The sequence below is a fragment of the Cibotium barometz genome, chromosome 33, assembly GCF_041138505.1.
Source record: "Cibotium barometz isolate CiBa-2024 chromosome 33, ASM4113850v1, whole genome shotgun sequence".
Lineage (NCBI taxonomy): Eukaryota > Viridiplantae > Streptophyta > Polypodiopsida > Cyatheales > Cibotiaceae > Cibotium > Cibotium barometz.
In genome coordinates this window covers 51578280-51596873 of record NC_141078.1, presented here as the reverse complement: position 1 = coordinate 51596873, position 18594 = coordinate 51578280, and the positions used below count along the sequence as shown (strand labels likewise).

The 18594-nt window shown below is 42.6% G+C and overlaps 1 pseudogene across 6 annotated transcripts in view; it reads right to left on the bottom strand.

The window, feature by feature from the left end:
- LOC147619699 (pentatricopeptide repeat-containing protein At3g09040, mitochondrial pseudogene) overlaps positions 1-12024 on the bottom strand; it is a 67635-nt pseudogene extending 55611 nt beyond the window's left edge. Inside the window, exons 1-2 of one of the 6 annotated variants that reach the window (XR_015261885.1) lie at positions 11812-11948; positions 11530-11684 (exon numbers count right to left, since the gene is read on the bottom strand). The product of XR_015261885.1 is annotated as a pentatricopeptide repeat-containing protein At3g09040, mitochondrial pseudogene, transcript variant X2 (transcript). Of the gene's footprint in view, positions 1-11529 lie in introns of all 6 variants that reach the window. The other 5 variants (XR_015261890.1, XR_015261889.1, XR_015261884.1 and 2 more) reach the window with 5 other exon arrangements.
- Between the last annotated feature and the right edge of the window lie 6570 nt (positions 12025-18594).

The window sequence follows — 18594 nt, the reverse complement described above, 5'->3', positions numbered from 1 at the left end:
ATAAATCAGTAGAAATCTCGATGAATGACAAAGAATTCACCTCTCTAATTCGACTAAGCGCATCTGCAATATTATTCATGGACCCTTTCCGATAACGGATCTCAAAATCAAAATCTTGCATTAACTCTGCCCAACGAGCTTTCCTTCCTCTCAAATCATCCGCATCACACACATACTTGATTGACTGATGATCAGTCAATACCACAAACTTGGAGCCATATAAATAATGTCTCCAAACCTTGAGAGCATGAATCACAGCATAAAGCTCCTTCTCAAGGGTTGGCCAACGAGATTGAGTGTCGTCTAGCTTTTTACTTTCAAAAGCAACCGGTCTACCATCTTGAAATAAAGCAGCCCCAATAGCATAGTCACTGGCATCAGTTTCAAGAACATAAGGCCGACTAGGATCAGGCAATGCTAAGATAGGTGCTTCCTTGACTTTATCTTTCAAAAGTCTGAAGGCCATATCCAAATCGTTATTCCAAGTGATAGGCTGATTGGACTTACGTCCACGACCTTTCAATAAGTCGGTCATCGGTAGTGTGAGCTGAGAGTACTCCCGTACAGATTTTCTAAGAAAAACAACAAAACCGAGAAAAGAACGAAGTTGTTTCACTGTTCGTGGTATGGGCCAGTCCAAAACCTTCTGAACTTGGTCATAGTCAATGCTCAATCCATCTCTAGTGATCTTGTGTCCCAAGTAAATGATGTCAGTCATAAAGAACTCACATTTACTCAATTTAGCATATAGTCGATTCTGTCTTAAAAGAGATAAGACAATCGTGAGGTGTCTGACATGATCCTCAAGAGTACAACTATAAATCAAAATATCATCCAGGAACACCACCACAAATTTTCCCAAATGTTCACGAAAAAGATCGTTCATCATTTGCTAGAAAGTGGCTGGAGCATTGGTTAACCCAAAAGGTAATACGAGAAACTCGTAATGGCCATACCTAGTCCGAAAGGCGGTTCTTTCGACATGCCTTTCATGAATATGTATCTGGTGATAGCCAGTACGCAAATCTATCTTCGTGAAATATTTCGCTCTTGCTAACCGGTCAATTAGGTCATCTGATCTAGGGAGAGGAAAACGGTTCTTAATTGTCAGCTTGTTCAATCTTTTGTAATCTATACACATTCTCCAAGTATTGTCCTTCTTTCTCCTAAGCAACACAGGTGCACCCCAAGGTGATTTACTTGGACGGATCTGGCCCATCCTCAAATAATCTTCGAGTTGTTTAGCCAACTCATCTTCCTCAGCTTGGCTCATCCTATAAGGTGGAATACTCACAGGATGAGCACCAGGGATCAAGTCAATACGATGATCTACTGCCCGTTCAGGTGGTAAACCCGATGGCAATTCCTTAGGAAATACATCTTGAAACGAATCAAGTATCTTCTGTAATTCTTTGCTTTCAAAGACACTTAATTCATTCACATCCATGGAAGGGATGAGAAAAGAAGAAAGTGGAATCAAGACACTATGGAAAGCGGTGTACAAAGAAGAATTCATTATATTTCCAAAATCAATTGTATTTACAAGAGGTCCCTGAGAGGGATGGATACAATCACCTAAAATACTATACTTGGTGTCCCTATGCTGAAAAGAAAAAATATGACTAGACCAATCTATCTGGACATCAAGAGTCTTAAACCACTCAATCCCTAATAACAAGTCTACATTTTCCAGATGCATGACATAGCATTCCAGAGTATCTTTGTAGTCCTGAATCTGGATTGGAAGCATCTCGACCTTGCGATCCCAAACTTGTCTGCCCGCAGGTAGACGTACCTCATAGGTATGGTCGCTGAGTGTCATGTCAAGACTCAATTTCTGCACAAGTTTGTAGTTAACAAAATTATGCGAACTGCCAGGGTCTAAAAGAATGTGAATTTTATGGCCATTCACTTCTCCATAAACTCGGAGAAGATCATGTATGCCAAATACCTTAGAATTGAACAAACAATCAGAACAAGTACTAGGGCGAGAAAGTACAGTAATTGACGTACCTGTCAAAGACAACTGGTTAGCTGCCTTTGGCTTGGGTCCTGCGTTTGACTTGGTACCCTTTTGCTTCGGGCACTCATTACGCATGTGTCCTTTTTCTTCGCAGATAAAACAACGTCCTTCCTTCTTGAGCTTCAAAGCCCTAAGGAGTCGTTTCTTCTTCGCTGGTGTCGAACTTGTATTCTTCGAAGGTTGGTCCGAAGACTTGCCTTCAGTCGTGTTAGCCATAGGTGCGGAGAACTTTCTTTTATGCTTGTTCCCCTGCTCGGTAACGGGTTTTGACTTGGAAGAGACCATCGTATCATCATAGATACGAGCTGAATGAATGGCCTCGTCCAAAGTTTTACATTTGTTATTTTTAACCTGTAATCGGTACGAGTCTGGTAAACCAGCTATGAAAAACCCCAAAAGAGTAGTGGGATCCATCTTTGTAGCCTTCATCTCCAAGTCACGAAATTTCTGGAGATAGACCTCATAAGTGAGGTGCTGCGAGGTCATGGTTAAAGCTGAAAACCGGGCAACAACGTCGTAGTCATCCTCTTTCTTGAGGAATTCCTTCTTGAAAATATCTTCAAATTGTGCCCAAGTCGTTGGCTTTGGGTTCAGTTCCTTCCACCAAAGCAAAGCTTTGCCGGACAGGAAACCTGCTGCTAACTGTATCTTCTTTCCATCATCATATGGATGAAACTGAAAGTGAACTTGCCACTTGTGTAGCCAAGTGTCCACGATCTCCTTGGTTCTCTGCTTTTGCTCGCCCCCGAACGGTTCCGGAGTAATATTGGGGCCTAAAGCTGAAGCCAAGGTATCCATTCCCGAGAAAGTAGAGAGGGTAGTGGTCAATAGAGCGATGGAGTTCTGCAAAGCCTGCATCTGGGCTGCGATTTGTGCCTGACGTTCCGCTGAAGAAGCTTCGAGAGCTACTTTGAACTCTTGGAAATCTGATTTTGACACAAACTCGTCAAAAAGATCGGCATCAGTGCCTTCCGTATAGCCGGCAAGCCTTCGCGTTCCACGAGGGGCTCCAACTCTGATTCTTGGGTCGACATCATGAAGAGGGTACGTGGAGAGAAAATTCGATCTTTGCACAATGAAAGTGTGAGCGAACTCGAGAGCTCGAGAGCTTGAAAACTTGAGAACTTGAGAACTTGAGAAGTCGAGAGATGTGTGGCAAGAAGCCCACGTGAGGGGGTTTATAAAGGTTTCCCAAAAGCCAAAAAAAAACTCGAAAAGCTAGGCTTAGCTTTTGCTTTAGCTTTTGTGTTTTTTTTTCTTTTTTTTTTCTTGAATATATATATATATATATATATATATATATATATATTTTAATATATATATATATGGATATATATATTCGCTTTTCTTTTTTAAAAAAATAAACATCTTGAAACCTTTGAGAGGGGGGGTTCTTTTAAAATTTAAAAATTTTAACCTCCCCTAAAAAAAAACAAAAACGAAAGCATAAAAACGTTGCTTTCCTTACGTGTGTTTTTTTTTTTCCTTCGTTTCCCTCCTGGCGCCTGGATTAGCTGCCGTCGGCGAGTTGCTGATGTCATCCATCGCCGTCGCCAATTGCTGCCGGCGCCTGTGCGACCTGCGCCAGCCTCGCGTAGGCCTTGTCATGAGGCCATGTGGGCCTGAGCTGGCGGCTACGCTGCCTCTGGGCGCTGCCTGGCGGGCCTGGGGTGGCTGCACAAGCCGCCTGGCTTGGCAGGCTTGGCCTCCCCGGTTGCCTACAGGCCTAGCCCACCTGCAACGTAGTAGCAGTTCGACTGTCATGTCAACACAAATCGGCCAGCAACCCACTCGCCAACGCTTCGTTCGCTCTCTCTCTCTCATGCGTTCAACGAAAAGAAACGAAAAGCATCATGTTTTTTTTTCTTTTTTCTGTTTTCTCTCCCTGCAAGTTATGCGACTGCACACAAGGCCTCTTCTTTGCAAAAGCAATCAACCCAATCAAAACTACCATCTCCCATCAACATGGGATTCTTTGATGAAGAAAAAACACATACAAAACTGAAATCTGCAGTATGCACAGAAAAAACAGCAAGCTTTTTTAACACATACCGTACTTCGACCTCTTCTTCTCTACCTACCGACTTGCTCGTTCACGAGGTATGCTCTGATACCACTGTCAAATCCCCACGGATCTTCCCTCGTGATCGATCTTGGTTCGAAACTCGAATCCTGCAAACAAACGAACAACAAACAACAAAGGGGGTGCAGGCCTGACTCACCTCCCAACCATGACAGCCGTGGGCAAGCCCACAGTCTTGGCTGTCCCCACCGAGCCACGAGCTGAGCTAACTAGGTTGACGTACCGACCAATCTCCTCCTCACGACGTCCCATACCGCCGCAAAGCTGCCCTCGCGGGCCTCGAGATTGCTGCCGGCCTTGGCTGCATAAAGCAGGTGCACGTCTGCACTAGATCCAGGCTCCAAGACCATAGAGCTCTCACAAACTCGCGAGACTCTCTATAATCAATAACTAACCTTGGCCACCCTTTTATAGGCTCTTGGTCGGTCATCGGGCGTCCACACTTGGCCGCCCGCCCGTCCATACTTGGGTGCCCACCCGTTAGTATATCCCTAACTCAGCTCGTCAATCAGCCTGCCTAGTTCCAAGCTTCCCCAAGCCTCGAAACTAGTCTTGCATGCGTATAGCACACGGTAGATACCCACTGTGCACATGACAGATTCCAATACACGCGTCCGCCTCCCGTTACATTGGTATCAGAGCTCAGTTTTTCCCCTCATTGGAAAACGGTCTGAGGCTTGGAATCATAACTGGTGACCTGATTTGAGTGTCATGGACAGCCACATTTCTGACAATGTGGAGAACACACAGGACCGTGAATTTCATGGTACAAGGGATGCAAGAGATGCTGCAGGCAATGATGTCTATGGAGATGCAGGTACTCATGACACTATGCATTCTGATTTGGAATCTTTGAGGCGTCAAGTGCGACGCTATAGGGCTGAGACCGAAGAGCTCAGGTCATTGAAAAATGACCCAGATGTACAAAGGGTGTTGGCTGCGAAGGCAAAGGCTTCGGTCCATGAAGTCACTTTTGAAGCACTTGCAAAGGAAATGGATGTTGAGAAACCCCGAGAGCTTGCACTTGCATACCTAATGGTTAAGGGTGATGTATACACCGAAGCAGATGGTAGATTGGCTTTCAAGAAGCCACCCCTCATGGCTACCCGTGGTGGTGCACATGATGCACAACAAGCAGGAAGAGCACAGCAAGTGCCAAATGCTGAAAGGACAAGAGTCCCTGGTGCTAGGCTTGATGCAGGTCAAGAGAAGAGTAAGGATGAGGGATCCTCTACTCATTCCCGCTTTGCTCCAAGAAGACATATCCGTTCTCGTGTTGAGCTTTCCACTCATTCGGAAAGTGTGGCTCAAGAGAGAACGAAGAGGGATCGTGAATCTTCATCGCGGCATCATCACCATGGAGATGAACAGGATGTACATAGGGATGCACATAGAAGGAAGAAGCCTCGAGAGTTCAAGTCCGGTGACAAGGATGTAAAGTTTGAAAACTTTCAGGGGCGGATGGACTCTACCAAAGCACTTGCTTTCATTAGACAGTTTGAGATAGCTTTTTGCAATGAAGACTTTTCGGAAAAGTCTATGCTCAGGCATGTGGGAATGCATCTCAAGGATACGGCAAGTGATTGGTGGCTTGCAAAAATACTTGATGGAAGTGCTGCCCCAACTTGGTCTTCTTTCAAAATTCAGTTTTATGATCAATTCTTACCACCAAACTTTGCAAAGGATGTACGCAAGGAGTGGGATTGGCTGTCCCAAGATGAGGGAGAGTCCGTTGCTTCATACATAGCAAAGTTTTGGAAAGTCCTTCTCAAGGTTACTCCCTTCATGAAGATTGGAGAGGACGAGAAGAAGAGAAAGTTTGAATCGGGGCTCCATCACATCATCCAACAAAGCTTGGGAGTGTACCCAAATAAGACCATACAAGAGCTTATACACTCAGCCATGATTGCGGAGAACTTGCACATGAAAGCATCCACAAATAAGCCATTTGCAGGTCAAAACAAGAGCAAATTCAGGGCTGGTTATGACCAGAAAAAGGGTGGACAGCCACCTAAGAATGCTCCCAAAGATGGCCGAGATGCAAAGGATGACTCCGAAAAGAAGCCGGGAGGTAAACGCCACAATTTTGGGCTCTCAAAACAGCAATTGGAAGAGTACAGGAAGGCTGGAAAATGCTTTAAGTGTGGCAGTAAAGATCATATATATCCTAAATGCCCACAGAATCCTAAGAATGCTGAGCCTAATGTCGAAAAGCCTCTTGTGAATGTTGTACCCGATTTGCAGGGTAATACAGGGCATGAGCCCAAGAGTAGAGTCATATGCAAGGCTTGGGGCAAATTGAAGGATCAGCCCGCTTTGTTTCTTTTTGATGATGCTTCCACAGATAACTTTATATCCGTACAGATGGCTGCCGCCATAGGTCTCAATGTGGAAGACATGGGAATGCAAATGAATGCAGATGCCGCCTTTAAGGGCAAACAGGTTGATGTAACTCCAGTCATTGGTAAGCTCCGTGTACATATACAGGACTAACTCGACCATGAGAGCTTTTTAGTGGCTCCTCTTACAGGTTGTGATGTTTTGTTGGGGATGCCCTGGCATCACCGTTTAGAGCCTATTAAGGCTTACAAAGAGAAGAAAATCAGCTTTGTACATAGAGACCGTGAGCACTCTATAGATGCTGGTACTACTGGAAGTACCATACCTCTTGTAAGCCATGTACAAATTAATAAGGCAATAAAGAAATCAGCTTGTTCTTACTTGGTTTTTGTACGTGATACCATTGAACATTCTAGTGTTGATGTTAGTGCATTAGATCAAGACAAGCTTAACTTTTTGAATGAGTTCAAAGATTGTTTTGCGAATGCTTTGCCAGCAAGGTTGCCACCAGAGAGGCCGGAAGATCATTGCATAGATCTAATTCCCGGTAGCTCTCCACCTAATAGGCCACCATACAGGGTGAGTGCTAGTCAACAAGAAGAGATTATGGCACAGGTCAATGAACTTTTGGAAAAGGGTTTGATTCGGCCTAGTTCCTCGCCATATTGCTCGCCGGTACTTCTTGTTCAAAAGAAGGATGGTACTTACAGGATGTGTGTTGATTACCGTGCCCTCAATAAGATAACCATCAAGAATCGGTTTCCGATTCCGCGCATTGATGACATCTTGGACAAGCTTGAAGGTTCGGCATGTTTCAGCCGAATAGACCTCAAGAGGGGGTATCATCAAGTGAGAGTGGCACCTCAAGATGTACACAAGACTGCATTTAGGACAGCCTTTGGTCTTTATGAGTTTTTGGTGGTGCCTTTTGGCCTTACAAATGCACCCGCTACCTTCAACAGGATGATGGACAGGGTGTTCAGAAAGCATAGAAAGTTCACGGGTATATTCTTTGATGACATTATTGTATTCTCAAAGAATGAAGCCCAACATCGTGAGCACCTGACTATTGTGTTTAAAGAGCTTAAGGAAAATCAGCTCTACATAAATGCAAAAAAGAGTGAATTCTTCCTCCCAGAGATTCACTATCTTGGTCACATTGTATCAAAGGATGGTGTGCGCATGGATCCCGCAAAGATACAAGCCATGCAAGAATGGCCAGAGCTGAAATCAGTCCATGAAGTGAGGAGCTTCCTTGGTTTATGTGCTTACTACAGGAGGTTCGTCAAGCATTTTGCTTTCATTGCCGCTCCGTTACATGAGTTAACGAAGAAGAAAGCAATCTTTAAATGGACACAAGAAGAGAGATTCCTTTCAAAAGTTGAAGAGTGCAATCATCTCGGGACCGGTACTCATTATTCCGGATTTGCACAAACCTTTTGTGGTGGAATGTGATGCATGTGGGGACTGCATAGGGGCTGTTTTGAACCAAGAAGGACATGCCATTGCCTATGAGAGCAGACGCTTGCAACATGCAGAGCTTCACTTACAGATTTATGAGAAGGAGTTGTTGGCTATAATTCATGCCCTTACTATTTGGAAAGGTAAATTTCAGACCTGTAATTTCTGGTTATTGCGAGTTTTGGACTGGTTACAGGTGTCCAAAGTCAACTTGGACAGTACAAGATAGCTCTAGGGACCTCCACAGGGCTGTAGGACCCTTTACAGGTAGATTTCTCGCGACAGAAAGTTGCTGTTTTGGACTGGTTATTGCACAAAACAGGCCGGACAGCAATGGAATATGTGAGCATGGATGTGTCTCAAGGATTCCTGGTATAGCAGGTGCTTAGGGCAAGCATTGGGGACACTTGCTCGCGGAGAACACAGGTTTCTGGATCAGTTTCTCGCGTGGAAACAGGGCCTAAAGATCCATTTACATCTTGTGCAGGGCGAAGTACCTGTGAGGATTGTGATACTCTTGTGCAGGGCGGATGTACCTGTGAAGAGGCTTGTGCAGGGCGGATGTACCTGTGTGTAGGGCGGATGTACCTACAGATTTCTCTTGTTTGAAATGTATTCATTCATAATGTATTTGGAAGAATCATGTGCAGGCTGGTGGTGAATCCCCAGGCACCAGTAATCTTGTACTTTGCAGACTCTTTTGGTAATATAACCTAAAGGGGGGAGATCAGCCTATCATCGGCCCCTTTATGTGGTGTACTGTCATTTTCAGCTTTGTGGTTGTAATGCTCAAGTGTTAAGTGCTCAGAATCTTGTTCACATTTATACGATTCCAATACACGCGTCCGCCTCCCGTTACATGGCGCTCCTTGCTCGGAGAGATATTCAGCCCAAACAGAATGCGATCAGGGCCTACAGTAGAGTACAGGCATACTACAAGCACTTAGATGGAACCCTGATGTGAGTCTCTACTTCCCATCGTTATTTTTTTTTTAAGAAATTGGGGAAAAATGCTTAATCAAGCAAAATTGGCAAAATTGGGTAAAATTAAATGGGGCATTCTCTCCTGCTCTTCCATTCAACACTTGCTACACCCAATTTTAGGGTTTGGGTGGGCTGATTTTAGGGTTAGGGTTTGGACTGATTTTAGGGTTAGGGTTAGGGTTTGGGCATCTCACAGGGCGGAAAAAAGCTTGCTCTGATACCACTGTAAAGCTTTTATAGCTTTATAAACATGATTAAGACTTAATTAACGAACATAAGACAAATGCTGATAGAAAGATTGAGATGAGATGAGTTATTTGCATTGAGACAAGGGCCTTTCTTAAATAGAGGCCGAAAGGGTACAAGTGAAGAGACACATCCCTGGGAAGGGGTGTGGCTCTTGAGTCAACGGTTATGTCCTTTGGTCTTAGGGGTGTGCCTTTTAATGAATAGACATGTCCTTTGATAGTGACCCATGTGTAAGGGTGTGACCCTTCATAGGTGTCCTTTCAGTTAATAAGGGATTAATGAGTAACTAAGGAGAGATTAAGAGAGTTACTCACAATCGTGACAGTAACCCCTAGGTACACGTATGATGTCACCACCTCCACCTGGCGTCCTGCGAGAGTGAATGTCAGCTGACTCCTGCCTTGTCTCGATGTATGAATGACCATAACCTTGGTTTTCCCGAGGTTCACAGTACGACCTCTCTGTGTGCAGAAATCATCAAGTGCATGTAGATGCTGTTGTAGACCTCCTGGAGACTCAGACACTAATACAATATCATCAGCATAAAGCATAATATGTACTGAGGTACCTGCTAGATCAACTCCATCTCCGCCTCCCCGTGTAATGAAATCAGCCACCTCATCAATGTATAACCCAAATAGCGTGGGGGAAAGTGGGCATCCTTGCTTCTGGCCCATGGCCTCATCTAAGTAAAGAATTTAACTAACGTCTTGTAAAGACCCAAAGAGTGTTACATGTTCCATGTGTATCAAAAACATGAAAACAAAAAAGCACCAAAAGGAAAAAGGCCCACGTACCAACTGGCCCTACATGTACAATGCAAGGTGAGGCAAGTTAGCTGAGTGGGAATCATCATCTGTCATCCTCCTCTAACACAAAATACATGAAGTCAATGTCCATGTCCAGGAGTGGTGCCGCTCTACGACAGTGGAGTATATCCCGGATCTAGCGCTCATGGACAAATGGCCTGGATCTCAAGAGAGGGAGGGCATCTAGCTCTCCGTGATTGATCCTTTATGACTCCATGTGTGTGTGAGGGGCTGGTCCCATAGGCCCATCAGTGGTGAGCTCCAATATCCCGTCCATGATCTCCCTGCCTAGGCCAGGTGTCCGTCATAATTACCTGATCGTGTCCAAAGAAATCTGATGTAATGGATGTCATAACCTGCTGACCTGTCTCCCTATCTATAGCCTCACTGAAGCCTGGTCCCATAGGCCCATCAGTGGTGAGCTCCAATATCCCGTCCATGATCTCCCTGCCTAGGCCAGGTGTCCATCATAATTACCTGATCGTGTCCAAAGAAATCTGATGTAATGGATGTCATAACCTGCTGACCTGTCTCCCTATCTATAGCCTCACTGAAGCCTCTTTGTGGCAGCGAAGCTCTAGAAGGTAGAGACCCACACCTCCCTGATCTTGCATCACTCGTGTGAGGGGGGCAAAACCCATCTGAATGGAGAATGAAACCTCCCTTGTATCTCATAGTACGCCGGGCATCTGAACAGGTAGTGATCCTCAATCTCTACCTCCTTGGTCCTCCATAGTTTGCATATCCGCACCTCTCATGGTATGCCCTTTGCTCTCGAAGTCTATATCCCGCCGGTGGAAACACACCCACAGCTGACCAATGGTTGCAATCCTCATGACATAGGACATGTATCTATATAGATAGCTTGGTTTTTTAATAAAACCACCCTTCACATCTCTCTATAGAACTAAAGCTTCATGGGAAGCTCCAACAGAGATAGCTCCAGATCCTGTGAAGGTGAGCCAGTTCTAGGCGGATGATATGGTTGATCTTCTCCCCAGAGAAATCCAAGAAAGGGGTGTCTGGGGAGACAATCTATCTGAAGACCGTGTGAATCTAACCAACTGGCAATTTGGGAATACCAACATGTAATGATGTCCCTCCAGTGCAACCTTCCCAGAAGACTCAAGTGCCAACTGCGGGAGGCAGTCTCTATCTAGTGTGCATACATGGTAAATGTAAGTGATGGTTTGAAAAAGAGCATCAAGGACCAATGGGCTCATTCCAAACTCGGCAAGCACAATCTCAAGTGGCACTGATGGCTTACTCCTGATCATGCCAAAAAATATATCATCACCTGCTCTCTCTCTCTATCCTCTTCTAATGCGCCCGAGAGAGAGAGAGAGAGAGAGAGAGAGAGAGAGAGAGAGGTTGTACTACATGGACCCATGTATACAATACTCTATAGCGTCTGAGGATGTCCTAGATGTCCAGCTTGCAGGTGATCTCTGAGTCAGGGATGCCTCTCTGGTGACTCCCTCTCGGGGCTTATTTTTGTATGACTTATATATGTACATAAGTACGTGCACACACACACAAACTTCATCCACAAAACATAAAGATGAGTGTGTAGGGCTCACTTTGCCTGCATTTAGCACATTTCTGCTTACGACTTTCCACCTCCGCTAGCCATTGCTAGCTGCTTCTTTGAGCCTCTTCTTGTTCTCCTTGCTTTGCGGCCGCTTCTTGCGAAAACGCTTCCTTCTTGCTAAGCTCAAAATCCCGCTAATCTCCCCTTGCATCATGCAGAACATTGCAAATTATGCAAATAAAGAATTAATTGATGGATTGAGCACATTTCATAGAGAATAAAGTCATGGAAGCATGGCTAGAATTTTTATTTGGTATGCTACCACACATACCTTCAAAGCAACTACCACTTCATCTGCATAAGAAGCAAGAAGGAAAAAAGAAGAAATTTGATTTGTGCAATACACCTTTGTGCGGCACAATGGTGCAAAACAACAAAGATTGTAGGGGTGTCTACATGGCAAAATGCAAACACCTCCTGTATCTTAGTCTCTAAAGGGGACACCATACTTGATGCACCTCTATGGTGGCACCTTAAGGGGGATGGCAAAAATAGGAGAGTGATGTCTTCACCATGTAGAGTATCAATGTTGTGAACTCATGAGCTCCATAATGGGAGCCTTCCGCACACATTTTACTTTTTGAGTAGCTTGCTTCTACCATAAGAGTCTGCCAACGCATACTAGGGGGTTTTAAAAATATTCATCAATTCTTGAAGTTTGTGAATATTACAAGAGGATATCTTGTAATATTCGTCAATTCTTGAAGTTTGTGCTTACTTGGAGATCAAAAGCTTTAAGCTCCTCCTTAGACCTATCATTTGTATGACCCAATAGTTGCAATGCATACTTAATGCTAGCAATATGGATATTTAGCCTTTCGACCACCACATTATAGAGTTGCAAGACCAATTAAGATGCTCCCAATTGTTCCTTCTTCTTGGCAAGCCCATCATGGATCATTTTAACCGACCCCTTTGTCATGATGGAGGGTAGTCCTTACATTATTTGAGGACTCGTACACATTACCATCCTCTTATTGAACTATGGCAAGCATTGTCTTAGTACTTGGTGTGCACCTTATGTGTTCAAAGAGAAAGTACATGGCTATCACCTAAGAAAAATATTAGGCCATGTGCTCCCCACATTCCCACCATCATGTGTGGAAAATTCCGCCCTTGTAGATAGTAACCCTCGGACACATTAGGTGTCCGTTGTGCAATCTGCGCATGATTTTTCTTTTCGATGATGTCATTGAAAATCTAGGCAAACGGCGATGTAATTAATTTGTTTTTTTTTTTCTCTGAGACCTCCACCGCTAGGCAATAACTTTATAGGCATGGTTGATGAGCCTAGCTCCACATGCTTACAAAGTTTCATCGCCATCGAACAACGTTTGGTTGGTCAAGTGGGGCCCAATGCCCAAAATTAAAGTCTCTTAGTGCTAGAGAGGCTAGGAAAAATCCTACTCTTCCACATGCCATCATATTGATGGGTGATGAAGCCCCACATGCCTGCAATGTTTCATCACCATTGGGCGACAATGGGGCCCAATGCCCAAATTGAAGTCTCTTAGTACTCAATAGGCTAGGAAAAATCCCACTCTTCCACATGCCATTATATGTAAATGTCGTTCGATAGTGATGAAACTTTTCAAGCATGGGGATAGGCCTAACTCCACGTGCCTGTAAAGTTTCATCACCATCAAATGACGTTTGGTTGTGGTCAAGTGGGACCTAATGCACCGAAAATTGAAATCTCTTAGTGCTCGAGAGGCTAGAAAAAATCTTGCTCTTCCACATGCCATCACACCCAAACGTCATCTGATGGTCATGAAACTTTGCATGCATGGGGGGCTAGGCCCACCCCCTACGCCTACCTTTCATCACCATTGGGTGATGTTTGGTTGGTCAAGTGGGCTCCAGTGAACCCAAATTTTGAAGTCTCTTAGTGCTCGAGAGGCTAGGAAAAATCCCGCTCTTCTAGATGCCATCATACCCTTGTCTAATGATGATGAAACTTTGCAGGCATGGGGCTAGGCCCACTCCCATGCCTGCAAAGTTTCATCGCCATCGGATGACGTTTAGGTGTGATGGCTTAGACTCTCAAGCACTCATCACTATCAGCCCTGCTGATGTTTGGTTAGTGAATTGGGGCCCGATGCACAAATTGTGTAGAAGAGTGATATTTTTTTAATAAATTAACTAACAATTTGGAATAACTATTTTACCTTACAATGAAACTTTGAAGTGAATAATAATTAAAATTTTTTAGAGGAATAGCTTACAAATACAAAAGAGATATACACAAGATTGGAACCATGATCATAAGAACATAAATAATCTTGTAGAATAGTCCAAATGGACATACAATACAATGGTAAAATTAGGACTCAAATGCTCCAAAATACTCTCATGGCCATCCTCTGTAAGGAGAAAATGTGGTATGGATCCACATTTTCAACTAATAGGTATGTGACCAATAACTAGATGAGAGTATTGAAATACCTCTAACTCCCCTCTTAATCATTTTGAATCATATCTCGCAACCAACTAATGACATTGCAAAGCACATTTCGCACACGCGCCTGCACCACCATGCTCACCCTTCCCATGAAAAATCTCGAAGTAGCTCCAAATCACTGGTTTACTATGAAAAGATATAGGGGAGAAGAGAGCTTGAGCTCTTGCAAGCACACACACACTCACAAATCCTAGAAGAGAACACACAAGGTGAGAGGCTGAAAATTCTTCTTCTTCTTCACACAACAAAAGAGGTCTACATAGAAGATAAAGTGACACACATAATAGAGTATATACAAGCAGTCCATAATGTGAACACGCTAAGTGGAGTGGGTAGGTGTGGACTAGTCAGTGTAGTCAAGCTGTAGAATCTCTAGTGACAGCTACCAAACCTGTCGGTGATGTTAATGTTGAACGGTCATGCAGGCATCTCATGAGTGTCAGATCATGTTGAGCTTGACATATGAACATACTAGAATATACATGCCACTGTACATGCCACCTGTAAATCCAAAAAAAAATATCTTTGTTAGTGTTCTCTATAAAGATAATATATTTGAGCTTTGGCTATGTAAGGACTCTTAGAAAGTATAAGTACCACCTATAGAGCCAATAGAACTATTGTGTGGACTTAAATTGTGATCCATATCCATCCATCATTATCACCATGTGATCCATATCCATCCATCATTATCACCATGTGACCCGATCTCGTACTCTTGGATAAATAATTGTGCAGACCCCGAGCATACTCTCCACTCCATCTATATGTGCCTCCGCATTTCAATAGACTATATATGTACCAAAATAGCAACCTAGGGGAGAGAAAAGCTAGTAGTTAAGTCGTTATATTGAACCATTTATATGGTTCTAATATTATAAAATTAATGTTAACAACAATAAGAATACCTACTCAGAGAAGCAATACTCAAATTGTATCCCTTGAAAAGGTGCAAATGTGTAGTTCTTTGAAAAATTCATCACCCCAGAGATAACCACACCAATAGGGAACTCCGCTAAGCATGCTCAAAATTGGCTATTCTCCCACTTGGTAGAATGAGTGTGCCGAATGTATGGGTACACATTCTCCCTAAATGTCGATGTGAATTGAGAACGAGGTGTATGTTTGTCCATAAGCTGTAACCTCCTAGACTCCCCACTACCTTGGTGCACATGCACTACATACTCATAGCACTACCACCGCTCGAGCTCCTCATCACTTGCATCTAGGTCTACCATCTCTAGCCTTGTAAGTGATCCACATGATGTGCAACTACTCTCCATACAAGAGAGGTTATGGTAAAGGACATTATCCATGCATTCACACAAGAGAGTGGGTGAACTCATGAGTATTGTGAGGCAACTTTGTATGCCCAAAAAGAAAATGAAACACATCATAAAAATTCAACATGGTAGCGACATAAACATGTGTCACATTCTCATGAGTACCTCACGAACCAAGGCTTACACCCCTCAAATGACCTTTTTTCAATTTTAAGGTCTAGAAATGATGCCACAAACTAGGAATATAACTTAGTTTGGGTAATCTCAAGAAAGCAAGCACCATGCACAATGCACACCTCTTGCGACCCTCTTGCATAAAGCTCTCTTAGAATCTGGTGGTGAGAAGAAGTAATTCTCCTCCCAAAACCTTTCTATTAAGGCTCTAGTGGTTTCGGTAACTAGCAATCATGCGTAGGTGCACGACCACTACTTGTTGCCGATAACGCTCTAGCATCGTTGGCATCCAAGCTTTGCCTTCAACTAGAGCCAACTCTAAGTGTCCGCGGTGCTAATATTGAAAGGATTCAAGATGTTTACCCCCCATTCTCAGGAGCTACTTATAGCTTCCACAATAGTCCTTAGAGCAGCCAAAGCATCCACACTATTCCTCTTCTTGATAACTTGCATAGGATTAACGTACACCTGTAAGCACGACCATGCCAGCTGTTCTCTCTCTTCGGCCTCTGGTGGAAGATAGTACCCTGCACTCCACCATGTTGGGATGCTCGATCAAAGCATTGAGCATAAAAAACTATGATGAAGGTGTGAGATCCTTGAAATACACTTCAAAGATCACATTGGCACGTCAATACACTGAGGAATTTGATAGTTCTTTCCTATCCACACTTTGGGTACTTTGTAATAAAGCAGTTATGTATGCACATGCACATGCATGGATATAGACCTAGGCACATGGGACCTGGGTTCCTTGAGCATTGATTTGAGACACGAGATGTTGATTAGCTAGTGTGAAATGGCTAGGCACTATATAAGTGACCTTGGTCTAGGATATTGTACCCTTTCACCCTTTATCACCTAACCTTTTAATATTGTTTGATATGGACATCTTGTCTTCTTGGAACTTATGCCCAAGCTTTCATGGGCTATTTCATAGCAGTCTTTCCATATTTAGGTGCTACTCCCTAAGATGAGTGGAACATGTGTGTACTCCATCTTAATGAGTGCAAACCCTTAGGTCCCTTCATTGCATTGGTATCAGAGCTCTTGGCTTAGATCTTGATATTTTGATTAGCGAGTTTAATCTATTTTTGAATTAATACTTTTATATAATTTTTAATTTTTGTGTTAATTTTGTTTTGAGTGGATTAGTAATGAGGTTAATAATAATCATTTTCGAGTATATGTCGATCACAGATTTCAAAAACCCTAATTCTTGCACAAATTTGAAAGAATCTCGATTTTCTTAATTTTTGAATTAAGATTTTCAACCATTTTCAGAGTGCTCTTCTTGCTAAATCTCCTTGATCAGTGCTTTGTTTCATTAAATCTATTCATAAACCTTAGTTTCCTTCTATATTTGTCTAGTTTCTAGAGAATCTTGGCAGTTATGAAGGATATTGAAGGTTGCTATTTAGAATTAGTAGATTTCAATGTAATTTATAGTTCTGATGCATATTTGAGCAGATTATAGTGTAGCGTATAGTTTTGTTTGCAGAATATGTTGTGCAAAGTGGTGTAGTTCATAATTGTGTAACAAATCTATGCAAAGTTGCTGTGTAGAGTACTATTTACAAGTTTCTTGGTGCAGATTTATAAAGAAATGCAAAGATAGTATAAAAATCAAATCTTGAAGCAACAATGAGTGATTCTTGATTAAAACTTTCCTAATCTTGATCATTTCTTACAAGAATTATGTTTCTTTAAGAGATAATTATTGAAACTACAAGTTTAATTTTTTTTAAAAGTTTGACACAAGATATACACACCTATGGTGTTCTTACTTAATTTGATGCAAGTAAGCAATATTTTTGAATCTTGTTGGAAGTAATGCAAGATTATGAGATGATCATGACCAAGAATGAGTTTTTAACAATGATCTATGCTAATCAATGTCATCAGTCAATTTGGATGAAGTTTGATCTCCTTGACAAGAAACACTAAATAGACACTTGTAAAAGCTTACAATTTAGAGTGTGGTGCAAAAGATTACAGTTTACACTGTGACACACAAAGCCCACATAGATTTGCAAAGTTACAAAGAAGTGGAGGCATTTCAAACTCTAAACTAACTAGTCATTACCCCTGGTTCTTGAAGTAAAGCTCCAATACAATCAAGACTTGCAAGTTCTAGTGTAATGGTTGTTAAAAACATTCATCAGTCCACTGGCAGTGAAGAGTTGCAAGTTGGCAAGCATACTCATGGACAAGCAAGCAAGGACACACATGATGGCACCAGCCATATCTCCTGCATGGTACAATACCATGGCTAGGTACCTGTAGCAATTGGCAACTTCCCAGCACATAGGCCCACAAACCTCTTAAAGAATATTAAAACCCTTAGAGAAAACCTCATAGGCCTTATTAAGTTTTCCATGTGCCAGTCCCAACTTCCTACTTTCTAACAAAGTGCTTTTGACCTACAGCATGTAGGTCAAGAATGTCTATAATTTGAAAGGGGGCAACTGCATGAAAATCATAGCTCCTAGCAGCCAGTGTCACTCACTTTCTGGCACAAGTTTCGAATGGTTGAAATCTTCCCTGTTTTTGTTTTAACATCGTCACAAGGAGTTCAAGTTGGTATTTGAACTTGACACCCTCTTGAATGTCCTTCCAATCAAGGTCATAAGTGATGCATAAAAAGGAAGCTTGACTTTCAGCAGTTAGGGTCATCTTTGAATCAAATTAAATTAGGGTCATCTTTGAATCAAATTAAGTTAGGGTTTCAGGCTAAAGCAGCATCACGATAACAATTTATAGAGGACAGTCAACATCGCGTTTAGTACCACCATCACGCTTGGGTAGTGAGAGGGGGATAGAGAGAAGGGATTAATTAAAAACTTTTGGAAATAAATTACAAATGCATAAATATCCTAAAACAAAGCATGCACATAAGTACAAAGAACCATCTCAATATATCATGATCAACAGTACAAAGAACCATCTTAATATATCATGATCAATACAGTACAAAGCATAAAGCACCAAGATACATATGAATAAATCATCAACAACAAAGGATAAGGTATAAGTGCTAACCCAACTACTATTGGTTGTCACTAAAAGATATATCTTGATAAATAATAATAAGTGCTAATAACTACTCCGGGTTTAGTCATTATCATTTGATCCC